The following is a 16,096-nucleotide window of genomic DNA, read 5'->3' on the forward strand; positions in this document are numbered from 1 at the left end:
CACCTGGCCCCCAGAAGTCCCAGGATGACTCATGTGAGTCCGTGTGGCATCCTGGGGAGACCCCCGCGACCGGGAGGCTTGTTTCAGCCTCTCAGTGGGGTTCTCCTCATGTGTCGCCAGGTTAGTGGATCGCTTGCTCCGCTAACCTAGGTTAAAGGGAGGGCTTCTTTGGCAGGCTAGCCTCCAGAGAACCACTGGGCTTGCCCGTGAGCCTGGTGGTTCTCGCGATGGGAGAAAACCGGGCTGGGCTCCTTTAGCCCGGTTTTCTCACATCGTGAGAATAGCCTCATTATCTCAACATCAGTACCCATCCAGACCAAGAGCCCCCCTATTCTCCTCCTCTCAATTCCCATCTCCCTCTTGCCTTAATAATTTAATTTATTTCACAAACTTAGAAGCTGCCGTTCAACACAAGGCTCTCAGGGTGGTGAACATATGAAGACAGTCAAGCAGGCACACACATCTAATAAAAAAGAATAAATGGATAAAAATAGCAGAAGGCACATAATATGAATATGATGAATATTTATATACCACTTATCCACAAAAGTTCCCAAAGTGGTTATCGTAGATATAAATAAATAAATAAAAAGCAAGAAGGTAGTAAAATAATAAAGATAATCTACTCAGTGTGTTGGAATGCCTGGGAAAATAGAACAATCTCTACCTGGCACTGAGAAGATGTTATGGTTGATACTTTACTATAGGGACATTTGTACTATCTGGATTGAACCATTCTTAAAAAATAGGCCAGGTCGATCAGAAGAGAGTTACATCTTCTATCTCTTGGAGGATCAACAAGCAGTTGTTACAGTGGGGATAGCAAGATTCTGTGCGGCAGCCTGTAAACTGAGACGGGAGCAAGTGATTAGCTGTAACTGAGATTTTTGTATACCCTGATGTTTTGTTATTTAGTTTTACTGCTTTGATTTTGTCTTGTTCTATGCTGATTTGCATTTTGGTGTGTATGTTGACTGGTCACTGCCTGTAATACATTATTAAATAGTTGATGCTTAGAAGGTGAGCTTCGCTGGGGAGTGCATCTATATATGCAGTGCCACAAGTGAGAAAGTTTGTTCACCATTCTCCACTTGCCCAGTTTCATTTGGCAAGGGGGCACAGAGGAGATCTTCTGATGAATACCACAAGCTTCAAGCATTATCACTGCAAAGACCCTGGTTTGTTTGTTTGTTTCTCTCTCTCTCCTTAATTATTGTCATTATTAATAGAAAACTATTAATTATAACAATTAATTAGAAAACTAATAATTAATATAATATAATATAATATAATATAATATAATATAATATAATATAATAATAGAAACTTGCCAGCATCTGAGTCCTCTGCAGAGAGGCAACCACCCAAACATCTGAAGCTGACTAGGTTACAGGGGTTAGCCAGAAGCTGTGTGAACTGCCCACCTACAACTTGGTGGCCTTCCTCCACGTTTTGCTCCCAGCCTTCCTCTTTCCCAAGGCTAGCTTACAAGAGAAGTAAGAGTATTTATTTCCTTCGCCAATATCCTCTGGAGCCTGTTTCTCCAACTGCTGCTTCTGTCTGCACTTGGTAGCACTACAGCTCTGTTTCAGGATCAACGGCTAAAATTCAGACTGATGCTGGCACAAACATATTGCACTAGCTAGCGCCACTACATCGGGAGTTTGCATTCCAGACTAGTGCTGCACTCACGCAAATGTCCATGAACTTGTGCAACAAGAGTGCACAGCCTGTGGTGCACCTCCTGCTGGGCAATCTCTTCCTCCACCTGTTGACTTGGCAGCGAATGTTTGTGCAAGAGCAGAACTTTGGGATTCTGAGCAGCTTTGCAGTCATCTTGTAGGTCCTCAACTTCATAGCACAAGGGTTGCTTTAGTCTGGATGTCAGCCAATATTTCCTAAGGATCTTCACAGCAAGTTTGTTAAGTACCTTGTTCGTGGGCGCAGCCACCATTGTGTGAACGGGTTCGAAGAACCCAGGCCACTGCGCTCAGACGTCAGACGCAGGGGGCATGGTGTCGCTTGCAAACAGGACCGCACAGCTCCGTTTTCCAGAAGCTTAGCCAGCAACGGCTTCCCAGCCTGGCCAGGAACACGTCTCCCTGCCTTTTAAAGCAGGGAGAGCTACTTGTGGCCATGCTGTGAATGCAGCGGTGGCTGGTATTTGCTTGCTAAGGGGGTGCACGGCCCTGTGTGAGAGCAAAACCACACCCCTGCATCTGACATCAGACACAGCATCTGACATCAGACACAGGACATGGCTAGGGGGCCGCTGGTGGCAGGCTGAATCAGGGCCACTGCTGGCCTCCCTACGCCATTGACCTTGTTCTTTTGTGATGCTAGTGTATATATGCCATGATCCAGCTAGTCCAGTACACGGAGAAGCCTATGCACATGAGCAGCTCTGTACACATCTCAGACCTTCAGCTGAGCTTTGGACTGCAACCTGTATGGTTATGGCCAAGTACAAGATGTGTGAGCCATTCATGTGAGTGAGCCCAGGGCAAGCTCTGCCAAAGAATTTTTGGAATATTAATTTTTCAAATACAAAACTCCCTACACCCAAGAATTCACATTTCTTGGGTGTATTTAGAAGACATGGATTTTTTACATAGTAGAATACACAGAGCTCTGGTTATGCATAACTTCCAAGCTGTGCTGGAGCCTGGTTTGCTTTGTACTGAATGATGCTTTAATTGAATTTTGTGGGTGAGGCATAGACTTCCAGTCTGGGTTTTGTGTGTGTGTCTTTTTAAAATACGTATGCTTTCTATTTCGTTAATCAGTTTTTGATGTGAAGTTTCTATTGTTCTGCTTCTCTTTCTCTCTGCAGTGATGGCACCACCCTTCCCAGGGAAAAAAAACCTTGACGAGTTGTCTTACTTGTCCAGTAGACACATAAAATAGTCTACAACGGCCCTATCTATAGTTTTAAAAGGCCTGTATTTTGGAAGAAGATAAAGGTAAAGTGTGCCGTCGAGTCGATGTCGACTCCTGGCAACCACAGAACCCTGTGGTTGTTTTTGGTAGAATACAGGTGGGGTTTACCATTGCCACCTCCCATGCAGTATGAGATGATGCCTTTCAGCATCTTCCTATATCTCTGTTGCCCCATATAGGAGTTTCCCATAGTCTGGGAAACATACCAGCGGGGATTCAGACTAACTGGCAACCTCTGGCTTGCTAGTCAAGTCATTTCCCTGCTTCGCCATTAGGTGGCACACCCTGTTATTTCTGTGCCCTTAATGCCATCTTTTCTCTGGCCACCCTAGTGTCCCATTTTTCAATTTTATCTTTATATTTTACAGTTCCAGACCTTTATAATATGAACGCTTTTTATTGCATATGAATGAATGAAGGTGTATGGCACCAAGTCGTTCTAGATGACATTGTTAATGACAAAAAAAGGGGGGGGGGGAGTTAAAAGTGCCACATTAGCACAAAGTGGGGAGGGGTTATTCCTTAGTGGTAGAGCCTATGCTTTGCATGTAGAAGGCCCCAAGCATCATCCCTGGCATTTCAGGTAGGGCTGGAAAATACCCCTTTCTGGAAGCCTGGAGAGCGTCTGTCACTCATTGTAGACAACACTATGCTCGGTGGACCAATGGCCTGACTTAGTATAAGGCAGCTTCTTATGTTCACAAGTCCTGGTCCAGTAAGACCTTATTTACACACAATCAATAGGGAATTGGTCAGGACAGACTTTCTGCAATAGACCTTGCTTGCCACCTGAAAAACAACTGAGTAGTTATATGCTCCAGCACTGGTGTGAGAAGCTGTAGAACCTAGAAGTAACTCAAAGGGTTCACAAAATGGCAGGCTGTTGCTGCAGCAGGGTCATAGCCACCCTAGAGATGGGGGTGCAAGGGCCTGGGGGCTGCGGGTGTCCGGTGGCCTCACACTGCCTCACCCCACCTCTTGAGGAGAGCTGGTCTGGTGGCAGCGAGCATGACCTGTCCCCTTAGCTAAGCAGGGTCTGCCTTGGTTGTATATGAAAGGGAGACTAGAAGTGTGAGCACTGTAAGATATTCCCCTCAGGGGATGGAACCGCTCTGGGAAGAGCAGAAGGTTCCCTCCCTGATTTCTCCAAGATAGGGCTGAGAGCGACTCCTGCCTGCAGCCCTGGAGAAGCCGCTGCCAGTCTGTGAAGACAGTACTGAGCTAGATAGATGTATGGTCTGACTCAGTATATGGCAGCTTCCTATGTTCCTGTGACACTTTCCAACTTCATCAATGGCGTGGCTGTACTGCTCCTTCCCAGCAAGAACAGGTAGCCCCTTTAAGGCCCTGCTAACTGAGCAAAAGGGCACCTTTTAAAGTGGCAAATGGCAATTCTCTTCTATTTAGTAGGGGGAGAGCAACTGGCCCTATCCAGCCCCAGCACAGTATCCCTCCAGTCCAGTGGCTGTTGTTGGTGTTTACTTTATGTTTCTTTTTTTAGATTGTGAACCCTCTGGAGACAGGGAACCATCTCATTCCTTTATTCTTTATTTTTCTATGTATACCGCTTTGGAAACTTTGTTGAAAAGCAGTACATAAATATTAGTATTAGTAGTATTAGAAGTAGTAGTTGTTCTCATTGCATTGGGGCAGCCCTGCATCAATGAACCAGTGCATTGCCTCAGTGATGTCATCAGGTTGCATCGGCTGTGGAACTTAGATCAGTCTTCAACTGGTGGCAGCCTACCTCGAAGGAGAGATGTTGCTCCTAGATTTTGGGGTCAGAGCAATCGCTCTACTGAGAGTGGATCCCTGGAGAGCACAGAGTAACTTCTGTTCCATCACATGCTCTCAGTTCATCCGCTCTCCAGCTTGGCCCCAGAAAGCACAGCAAAAGCAGGGAGTGATGAAGGTGGGTGGGTGGGGGGGATCCTCAAAATCTTTCCCCTGAATCAAAATCTTTCCAGCCTTGCCACGCCACCGTGCTGCAGGAGAGGTTGCTGGTGCTTGCCTCCCCCACCCTTTTAATTTTGAAAAGGTTATGACACGAGTTCTCCCATTCAGGGGGAGAACTCATGTAGTGACCTATAGTGGGGAGCACTGAAAATGCTATCCCATGCATGCTTGCCAGAAAGTAAGTTCCAATGAACTCAGTGGGACTTACTTCTGAGTAAAGATGCAATGGATTGCCTAGCATGTTTCTGTAGATGCCAAACAAATAATTAAGAAACAAAGCAAGCATCTTTACATTGTCCACTTTGTACGAGGGTAGAAAGGAACGTAAGTCTGTCTTATCACCAATGATAGTATGAGCTCTAGCCAGAAGGTGCCAATGAGACTTAAGTAATCACATGCCACACAGCACTCCTCCAGACCACAATGCACGTATCTGCTGGAATAAAATTGCAATTCCTCTGTGTCAGAATGCTGCGATTTGAGTGCTGGGAAAATATGATTTCCTCCCAAACTGGAGCAGCCTGGGAAAACACAACTGGATCCCTTGCAACCAATAAGCAACAGCTGCACTTTCATGGTGCAATTTGACTAAAGCAATCATGTAGTTAACATATGGCCAATGATGAGTCTCTTCTGTCTTTTTATAATTGTATATGGCTGTGCTCTGGAAGTATAGCAATATGTATTCCTGGGAGTATTAATGCACATTTCCCCAGAAACCACATATTCTTAGCCTTTATTACTCCAGTATAAAGCTTCCAAAATGGGCAAGAGGAGAGCTGGTCTTGTGGGAATGAGCATGAATGGTCCCCTGTGCTAAGTAGAGTCTGCCCTAGTTTGCATTTAGATGGGTGACTACATGTGAGGACTGTCTGCTGTAAGATATTACCCTTAGGGGAAGAGGTCATAGCTCTGCATCTACTTGGACGCAGAAGTTCAGTCCCAGGCTCACTTGCTGGTATCTCCAGGTAGGGCTAGTTCATGCCTGAAACCTTGGAGAGCTGCTGCCAGTCAGTGTGTAGACAGTACTGAGAAGCAGCATCCTATGTTCCAATGTTCTCTGTGTTTCCCCACATCTTGAGACATGCAGGTGTGTCCATGGGACTAGGAAACAGCCTTTTCAATCTGGGTACCACAGCTGTGGATTACACACCCAGGAGAAGACGGTTTGGCCCCTTGCCGATGACCTTCTGCTGCATTGTTCAAAACTGGCTCTTTCATAAAGGATTTGGTGATGATGGGTCTCAGGAGCGAGATGGTTTGTGACGTCCAAACCAACTGATCTTGGTTTATTCTAACTTCCTTACTTGAAATAAACTGCAATCTGTAATCACTTCTAACCTTGTTTTCCAACTGCAGTATATTTGGCTTTTTCATAAAACTTTTAGTGATGATGGGTCTTCTGCGTCACATCCAATCACGCATCTTTTGCATCACATCTGCTTCAACCTTAACATGCAAAAGATGGCCTGTGCATACTTGTGGAGACCACTAGTAAGACGTGGATTTCCCCTGATTACTTTGACTCCTGCATTTCCCCACCCTCAGAAATACACAGATGAGCCCACAGATGTTCACAATTTTAAATGCTGAGGCTCTGAAGGAAAAAGGCCACTAGTGCTGGCAGCCTCTGAGATTTAAGGGAGGGATTACGGGTGGGATTTTCCAAAGTTCTCAGCATTGACCTTGGCACATAGCACTCTGGAAAATCCCATCCTAGCACATATCAGCTCTTGTCTGAATAATAAAAAATCCCAATAAAACAAAACAAAGCAATTTAAAAATGTCCATTTTGCAAATTTTGGATGAGGATGTCTTCCGCACTTGTACAAAAGGGATAAAACCAAAGAATGTTTTTCTCAGGAATTAGTTTCTTTCTCAGGCTGAGCTGAGGAGAAAAGGAAAGGCCACATTGTATGAGAGATTGTGAGTGCAGGAAAGGGATTGTGGGAGCCACACTTGTTCATTTATGTGTCTGCTGACAGGGGCATCCACAGGACCTTTTCTGGTGGGATGGGGGAGGACAAAGCCAGCAGTCCAATACTCCCCACCCTGGGAGTATTCCACAGTGAATTCAGTGGGAACTGGCTCAATACGAGGGGAACAACTGCCCCCTCTTGCCCCTCCCTCTGGATGCCCATGTCTGCTGCATTCATGTATAAAGCAGGTAGCAGTGTGATTTCACATGTTAGGTCAAAATGAACATGTGGGCTCAGTGGTGGCACCAGTGTGAGCACAGGAGGAGAAAGTGAGTGGGGAAGGAGGGGTAAGCTTTGTCTCACATGTTAGATTTCCAAAAGAGAAGTAATGGTATGTTTCACATTAATGCTCCCAACCTGAACATAATTTCTCTCAAGGAGAGTCTTACTGATTTTGTTGGAGTCCTCATTCAAGTAAGCATGCTTAGGATTGCTTAGATCTAGCAATGGGAAGGCAGGAAGGATGGTGATCTACTACTAGAGTAGTGATGTTGGCAGTGGCCCACGGCTAGATTTTTTGGTGACTTCCCCTGCAGCCATCATGGCTGCTAGCCTCCCTTCCTCTGCCCACCTACCTGCCTGTTCCCCTGGTCCCTGCTCAGCCGCAGACTCACCTCCTCCTTGCATGTTGCGGTCTAATGGTGGTGACACTGGTACATGGTGCCAGGTAGTGATATCTTTAGCCTGTGTTGCCAGTGGTAAAAGGAGGCAAGCCTGTGGTGATGAGTCTGGAGGGAGGGAGGTGGGCAGGTGGCTGAGGAGGCAAAGGGTGTGAGGTCCCCCACAGCTCTGGCTCCATTGGGTGGCTGGTGCATTTGGTTGCCCAATGATAGATCCGTCCCTGTGATCTACTTCTTTGAGGGACACTTGCCCCTCTAGTGCTGTCTATCCATGTGGTGCTCAACTTCTCCCACCTTACCTCCCTTTGCTCTGTCCCTCCAAGTACTTCTTCCACGAAGTACTTCTTCCACGAAGGCACACTTTTGGTATTGGAGCTGAGCTGGAAAAAAAGTGCTTGGAGCCCAGAGAGGTAAGAAGGGAGTTGGTGCGGTGGGGAGTTCTGTTGGGAATTCTCTCTGGTCAGAGATACCCTTCTATTACAGCAGAGTGCACAGAGGCAAAACACAGCGGAGTCTGCCTAGGCATGCGTGTATGCTGAGAGTAAAAGAAACTTGGAGCCAGCTCATAGTTTCAAATCAATATAAGGAGTCTTTATTAGTGAACTCCATTCTAGATAGTAAAGTGGAGAGATAGGATCTCTAATCTATCTAGCTAGCTGGATGCACATGGATGGTTTCTGCATCTCTGCACACATGGTGCAGGGAGAGAGGAGCGTGTGTGTAGCAAGGGAGAAGAAAGGGGAAGGGGAAAAGGAAGTGGCAGGAAGGAAGGAAGGAAGTCCCTGAAAGTAGCAATCTACATATCAAAGAGATCGTGTCAGAGCAGTAGAGAAAGGATGGCCAGTGTCTTGACCCCTCTAGCCCTCTGACTCACTAATCTGTCCCCCTCTGTCATTGAGACATGAGACAGTGCAGAGTTCTTCACTTCCAACAAGTTCATCTTTCATCTCCTGTGCAGGACTACCTCTGGCTTTAACAGGCTTTTAAAATTTCTTGACCCAGGGCAAGAATAGTTCGCATGGCCCCGATGATGAATCAATATAGTGCCAGCCCTGCTGGAAGCAGGAGTCTCTAGCCCTCTTCACACATTATGTTGAACACACGAACAATCTGTGTAGAGTATATACATGTACAGATCTGTATACAGTCATTCACACACTGTGTTGAAGGCATGTACAACAGTACACTTCTTATTTGTATCCTGCATTTCAGTGGGCCTATACCCAGGTTCAGTTTTAGAATGAATGCAGGTACAGTCATTCACACAAACACATATACATGCATACAGACACCTCAATGCATAATGTCTGAATGAGGCTGTGCTGCACAGCAGGGCCCCCATAAGTTCTTCTGAGGCTGTTCTGCACAGCGCCCCCCCCCCCGCCCAAGTGCACACCCTGGGTGACCTTCTTCAGGCAGGTTTGCACCTGTGTAGTGTAAAACCTTTGGTGTGAATAGTAGATCTCCTTACTCCCGGATTTATACATGAATGGAATGGACATGTGAATAAAAAACATGGTTGGTCCATCATATCTCATATGGCCCTTAGGGCCACCTTCTGCTACCACCTCCTGGTTCTTTCACTGTCTCAGAGTCTGCTCTTGTATTACTTGAGTGGTGCAGTTGCCATTTTTGTGTGGTAATGTCTCAAGTCACTGCGGGCTGGGTGGGATGATCCTCTAGATCAGGGATTTTCAACATTGCGTTCCAAGTTGTTATTGGACTTCAACTCCCATAATCCCCAACCAATGGCCACTGGGGCTGGAGATTATGGGAGTTGAAGTCCAAAAACATCTGGGGACCCAGCACTGAGAACCCCTGCTCTAAATGGCTCTGCCCACCACACAATGAACGATGTGAGCGCAAATGTCCTACCCCATTTCCTGTCAGCCATCCTGTAGCTCCATAATCTTTGTGGAGGGGGGATTCATGTGATCCACTCCTCAGAGTTTCTTAAATACGGCATTCCTTAAATACTACATTCAGGAATTAGGAACATAGGAAGCTGCCATATACTGAGTCAGACCATTGGTATATCTAGCTCAGTATTGTCTGCACAGACTGGCAGCGGCTTCTCCAAGGTTGCAGGCAGGAATCTCTCTGAGCCCTATCTTGGAGAAGCCAGGGAGGGAACTTGTCACCTTCTGCTCTTCCCAGAGCGGCTCTATCCCCTGAGGGGAACATCTTACAGTGCTCACACTTCTAGTCTCCCATTCATATGCAACCAGGGCAGACCCTGCTTAGCTAAGGGGACAAGTCATACTTGCTACCACAAGACTAGCTCCTCATAGTTTTGTAAATGCTACATTCAAGTTGTATTCAAATTGTGTGTGAGTGGCCGTTCGGACAACCCCCTTCCATGCAATCATGCAAAATGGGGGTCTCTCCAGCATGCCTCGCGCACTTGCGCGGGGCACCCTGGAACTTCTGGGGGCTAAGCCCACTCTCCCCACAGACCTCATTTTGACGAGTCTCACTGATCGTGAGACTCGCCTCTCTGTGGGAAGGGCATCTGAGGTGGTTACTCCCTACAACAGTGCTGCAGGATCACTGGAAGCAATAATACTGTGAGAGGAGCAATCATATCATACATCTGATATTTCCATATCTCAGAAGTATGCCTGCCGCATGGACATTTCCCATCATCGTCCCCTCAGGGCCTTGATCAGGCACCCCTGCCACCAGGAAGAGCCAGGAGCTGCATGCTGTCAAGTAGCTGAGCTGTGGGTAGCAGTCCTAGGGCGCCAACATACTCCCAGCCAGGACTGGGTGAATCCGTAGGTCACACCAGGCAGGCAGATGGTAGCCAGGAGGATCAAGACAGAAGCCAGGAGCCAGGAACACACCAAGGGTCGAACCAAATAGTTGCCAGGAATCAGAGAGTCAGACAGAGGCCAGGAGCAGAAGCCAAGGAAAGAAGCCAAGCAGAAGAGCAAGACAAAACAAGAGGACCTTGATGCTTGAGGCAAGGCCCCCCTCAGCCAGGAAGCCTTTTATACTTCCTGCTGCAGGGAGGGGCCCAATGGGTGGTTTCCTGGGTGGGGCTTGTTCAGGGCTGCAAGAACCTCGGATTCTTTCTGTTTGCAATGTACAGGCCTGTACTGTACAATGACTGACCACCAATTTCGACACAGGCCACCAGCCATATATTGTGGTCCGTGATGCCACAAGAGGCAGTGAGGTGCAGGACTGCAGAGCAGGTAGGGCATGGCATTGTGTCGTTGCCCAGGAGGTTTTACAGACAGGGCTTCCCCCACCGAATCCACTCCGGATTGGAGTGTGTCAGTCCACATATCCGCTGGATTTAACCCGACCTCCCTGAGGGCTATTAGGGGCCAGGACAGACAGGGCTTGGGTCCCCCCCCCCCCGCCCCTGAAGGGAGGCTGCTAATTTTGGCTTAGCCCGAGGTATGTCCGATTCAAAATAATCCTCTATTTCTAGCAGCTTTTGATTTAAAAAACCTCGATGTTTCTGCTAAGCTCCGACACTTGTCTTTGATGTGCGTCGAGGAGACCCCGAGGCCTATGTGAATGCTCCACCTAATCTCCCGGATTAAACTGCCTCGAATCTGCTGCGAAGTCGATTCGCTCCTCGGATACCCCACAGCATAAAGCCCTGTCTGTAAAACCTCCAGGTGAGGAGATGCCCCCTCACTAAGGACATGAACACTCATTTATTTATTTAATATATACAAACATTTCTACCCCACCTCTCCAGCACACTGTTGCTCAGGGTGGCTTACAATAAAACACAATAAAACAAACAAACAATAACCCATAACATAAATAAATAAATAATAAAAGAAGAAAAGATAAATGTTTATCTCAGCAAGATGGTGCTCTCTGGCGCTGGTTACCAGGCAACACACTTTGGGGGTGGGTGGGGGGCTCCTTTCTTGGGAGGCCTGCGCTCTGTTTGTGAAAGGGGTGCGTGGAGGGAGGAGGGGAAGAGAAGTGGCTGTGGTTCCTCACCCTGAAGGGAAGCGCTGTTCTCTTTGGTCGGCCGACAAGCGCAGAGAAATTGTACCAGCTAGTGCAGGCCTGTACTGTACGACAAGCAACCACCACAGGCCATCAGCCATATATTGTGGTTTGTCATGGTGCTTGGGAATCCTCCTTCGAAGCCGGCTGTAAAACCAGAGACTTTTACACCCAGCAGGCTTTACCGTGAGTGTGAAGGTAAAGGTAATGTGTGCTGTCAAGTCGATTTCGACTCCTGGCGACCAGAGAGCCCTGTGGTTGTCTTTGGTAGAATACAGGAGGGGTTTCCCATTGCCTCTTCCCACACAGTATGAGATGATGCCTTTCAGCATCTTCCTGTATCGCTGCTGCCTGATATAGGTGTTTCCCATAGTCTGGGAAACATACCAGCGGGGATTTGAACCGGCAACCTACTGCTTGTTAGTCAAGCATTCCCCTGTCTGCGCCAGTTGGGATACTACCGTGAGTTTACTGGGAGGCTTTACTGTGAACTCAAAGTTGTTCCAAAAAACCTATGCAAATATTGGATTTTTTAAAATCCCGGATATAAATCGGTCTACACTCTCACACGGTGAAAAACCCAAATTGTGTCTCACACAGTGAAAAACCCAAATTGCTCCCTGACAACTCACAGGGACTTCAGGGTAAAACTGACAGATATATCTCCCAGCAGATAGCCACAGTTTAGGCTTGCTGTTGTCCTTTAAGAGAGCCCTAAAGACTTGTTTGTTTGGCCTGGCCTTCCAACGTTTTAAAATTGTTTTTAAGTATTTTAATTGGTTTTACATTGTGTTAAAATTGTTTTTATATTGTTGTAAGTAGTGTTTTTAAAATGATATTTGTTTTTATGTTTTTTAAATTAGTCATACAGCAAAGCTTCTGGATGGGGCCGTTTATAAATTAAATAAATAAATAAATAAATAAAATAAAATTAAAGATGTGAATGCACCCCCTCCATTTCGGAAGAGAGGCAAGTTAAAGGGCTTTAAAAGTCCTGTGAGAAAAACTTCCAAGAAGTTTATCTAGGGGCTAGGAGGCTATTTTGTGTGGCTGGCAAGCTGTGTTCATTTTGTGGCATTGCTAGGTATTCAGGCCTGAGCGAATGCCCTACAGGGGCAAATGACACTTTACATGGCATAGGCATGTACATCACGGAACAACATGTTATATGAAAGGGAGACGTGCATTTGAAAATATCTGTGCCGGAGAGCCACTGCCAATTTTAGTGGTTCAATCTCTAACATCTTGGCTGCTGCCAGTCAGAGTAGAGATGGGGAGACCAATGGTCAAACTCAGTATAAGGCAGGTTAATATGTTCAGGAAAACCAGTGTTCAAATACTGTATCCCAGGCGACCAATTGGGAATCTATGCTTGCTTGCTTTCATACAACCCAATATTCTCAGGCATGATGTTGCTGTGCTGGCCCTTTTGAGGCACCACCTCAGTCAAAATTCCTGGATTAACTATGTGTTTGCACTTAACTTTACTAGAATCTCTCTGTTTATTTGTAACAGACATACCCATTACAAAGAAGGTCAGAAATGTGATGGCTATTCATATTCATTTGGGAATGCTGACAACCCCAGACAAGCGTTTTTGAATGTCTGAAAAGTCAAGAGATTCACTAAACATGACTGTCAACATTCTCTATGTATGTCCTCAAAGTCTCCATATTTGATTTCAGGCATTAACAAAATCCATCTGGCATTGTGGCATTCCCCTGTGATTCTTACCATTTTAATTCTTACAATTTGGATATTCACCATAACCTATGGCTGTTGCTCACATGAAATTAAAAAGCAGAACAAAATATCACTCAAGACAGTCCAGACAGAACCTTTTGGTACCTGGATTTAAAATGGGTGCCTTGACTATAAAACCAAATAAATGCAATTTAATTTAGAACTTATTGTGCCCATTGCGGTGCCAGTGGCAGTGACTGTGTAATCTTTGAGATAAAGGATGCTGATATTTCTCAAAACCATAGTTTTGGAATGTTTATATAGTGAAGTATCTTGTTAGGATGACATTGCTACTGAGGTCGATGGTCCTTCTAAAGAATGCCTAAGAGCAGAGGTTAAATACAGAGTTTATTTTCCCAGTAGATTTAACACTGCAGTGAAAGTTAAGAATGGAAACTTCATTATCCCTGGTATTAGGCACTTTGATAAAAACAGGAACCCAGTTTTGATGCTTTTGAACTGCAGTTATGTTATTTCTAGACCACTGTATACGCTTCAAGGGCATCCTCAGGCAGTTGCAGAGGACACTGCTGGTCCCTGACCTCTTGAATTCATAGGTTTTGTGCAGTGGCAGGCAACAGAAAAGCTCTCCTGGCTGAGAGAGTAACGTAAGGACAGAGGAAGCTGCCTTATACAGAGTCCGGCCATTGGTCTGTCTAGCTCAGTATTGTCCACACTGACTGGCAGCAGCTCTCCATGGTTTCAGGCAGGATTCTTTCCCTCCCAGCCTTACTTGGAGATGGCAGGGATTGAACCTGGGACCTTTTGCAGGCAAAGTCGATGCTCTACCCCTGAGCTATGGCCCCATCATGAGCCCATCATTGGCTTCTCTCTGAGATTTGTCCCAGCTGCACATGGGAGCTTCCTCCCAGTGCATCCATGCAGGAGGCTCTGGGGGGAAAGCTCTGATTTGTGGATTGAGGTGGATAGGAGAGAGGAGTAAACAACTCTTCCATGCTCTTTTTAGCTCAATCGACATGGAGAGGGTGGAGAAAAGAGGGAAGGGGCATGAAGGAGGGAGCTTTGCTGTTGGTGGCAGAAAAACCCCCAAACCCAATGATTACATAGGGAGCTGTCTTGTATCGAATCAGACTCAGTCTCCACTGACGGCTAGCTCAGTCTACACTGACTGGCAGTTTCAGATGGCTATTTCCCAGCCCTATGTGGAGATGCCAGGAATTGCCCAGTTTTACTGTTGCAACCTGGTTTTTCAGGGTTTTAAAATTGTTCTGATTGTTTAATTGTTCTATGATGTTTTAATTGTTGTTTTATGCTGTTTTATAGTTATAGGGCAGTATAAAATTGAATTAATAATAATAATACTTAAATAAATAAATAAATAAATGAAACTGGGACCTTCTGCGTGTAAATCAGGTGCTCTTCCACTGAGGTCCTTGAAAGGCATTTAGCTGATGACCTCTCAGACCTGGAAACTGACCCTGGTAAAAGTGCTTGATGAAAACATATGCAAACCATTTATTCTTTTTTTTCTGTGAAGCTGCTTTGTGCACTGTATTTTGGTTGAACAGTGATATATAAATATTCTGAATCATGATGATGATTGATTACCTCTTTTAAAAATAGAGGGTGAGAATTCTGAAAGCCTCCCTGCTCTCTTATGGCATATTGCTGCTAATGGCTGCTAGCTGCGGGAAATGGGGGAAGAGTTGCAAGCATTTTGTTGCAATGAAACCAATGGGAGCTAAGCCGGCTTAACTGCAGACTGGTTTGTCGCCTGCATGTCCAGGATGAAGGCAATCTTCAATCCTGGACAAAGCAGTTCCTGTTCTGACTAGGCCAGTCCTGGACATCTGGCAACCCCCTAGCACCTTCGGGGAATGCGTTTGGTTTCCCCCCCTGCACAGAAGTAGTTTACTGTGCTTAAGTAAATATTATTTGAGCCCATAACTAAAAGAAAAACATCACCTCAAATGTTTTGGGAAAAAAGGCCCGTGAGTCATCTTTTCCGTATAAAACCTTTGAACCGATTAAACTCACAAATAACTAATTATAGGATGAGTATTGGGAAAATGCAGGCATAGACACAGTTACCAGAGGGAAGCTTTGTTGTTGTTGTTGTTGTTTGTTAGTGTCATCAATATGCATGGTACTTTACAAATACAAGAGGACAGGATGAGGTCTTGTGGTAGCAAGCATGAATTGCCCCCCTTGCTGCTGCTACTACTACTACTACTACTACTACTACTACTACTACTATGAATATTTATATACCACTCTTCAACCAAAGTTCACAAAGTGGTTTACAAAGAAAAATAAATAAATAAAATGGTCCCCTGGCCCCGAAGAGCTCACAATCTAAAAAGAAACATAAGGCAGATGCCAGCAGCAGCCACTGGAAGTTCACCCTGGTTTACATTTGAATGGGAGACTACGAGGCACTTCTGCAGGGTGAGCAGGCTTATCCCGCTCTCCCCGCAGATGATCAAATGGCAGCCCTGGGTGGCCAGATCGGCCACCCACACAACTGCCGGCTCCGTCACAGAGCTGGCGGGGCTGCAGGAATCGGGGGCCGCACGGCCCTTGGAAGTTCGCGGGGCATCCTGGAGAGACCCCTGAGCCCAGGAGGCTGCTTGCAGCTTCCTGGTCGGGGTCTACTCGTGTGTCACTGCACACTGCGGCAACACACGAGCAAAAATATGAGGTTAATGGAATGCTCGCTCCGTTAACTTCATCTAAGGGGTGGGGTAATTAGGCAGGCTAGCTGCCTTGGGAGCACTGGGCTCATGGTTCCCATGATCCCTGGAAAGCGGGCTGAGCTCCCTTAGCCCACTTTCCAGGGATCGTGAGAATAGCTTCTACATGTGTGAGCAGTGTGTAAGATATTCCCCTTCGGGGATGGGGCAGCTCTGAGAAGAG

At 46.2% G+C, this 16,096-nt stretch overlaps 1 protein-coding gene across 4 annotated transcripts in view; it reads left to right on the forward strand.

Annotated features, from left to right (window-relative positions):
- RIPOR3 (RIPOR family member 3) overlaps nucleotides 1-16,096 on the forward strand; it is a 156,868-nt gene that overhangs the window by 39,543 nt on the left and 101,229 nt on the right. For 2 of the 4 annotated variants that reach the window (XM_053250823.1, XM_053250824.1), the window contains exon 1: nucleotides 10,366-10,695. The exons of 1 other annotated variant lie outside the window; for it this stretch is intronic. The gene's annotated coding sequence lies outside the window, so the exon portion shown is untranslated. Of the gene's footprint in view, nucleotides 1-10,365; nucleotides 10,696-11,444; nucleotides 11,675-16,096 lie in introns of those variants that run through there. One more of the 4 variants, XM_053250825.1, reaches the window with a different exon arrangement.

This window comes from Hemicordylus capensis, chromosome 4, assembly GCF_027244095.1.
Source record: "Hemicordylus capensis ecotype Gifberg chromosome 4, rHemCap1.1.pri, whole genome shotgun sequence".
NCBI lineage: Eukaryota > Metazoa > Chordata > Lepidosauria > Squamata > Cordylidae > Hemicordylus > Hemicordylus capensis.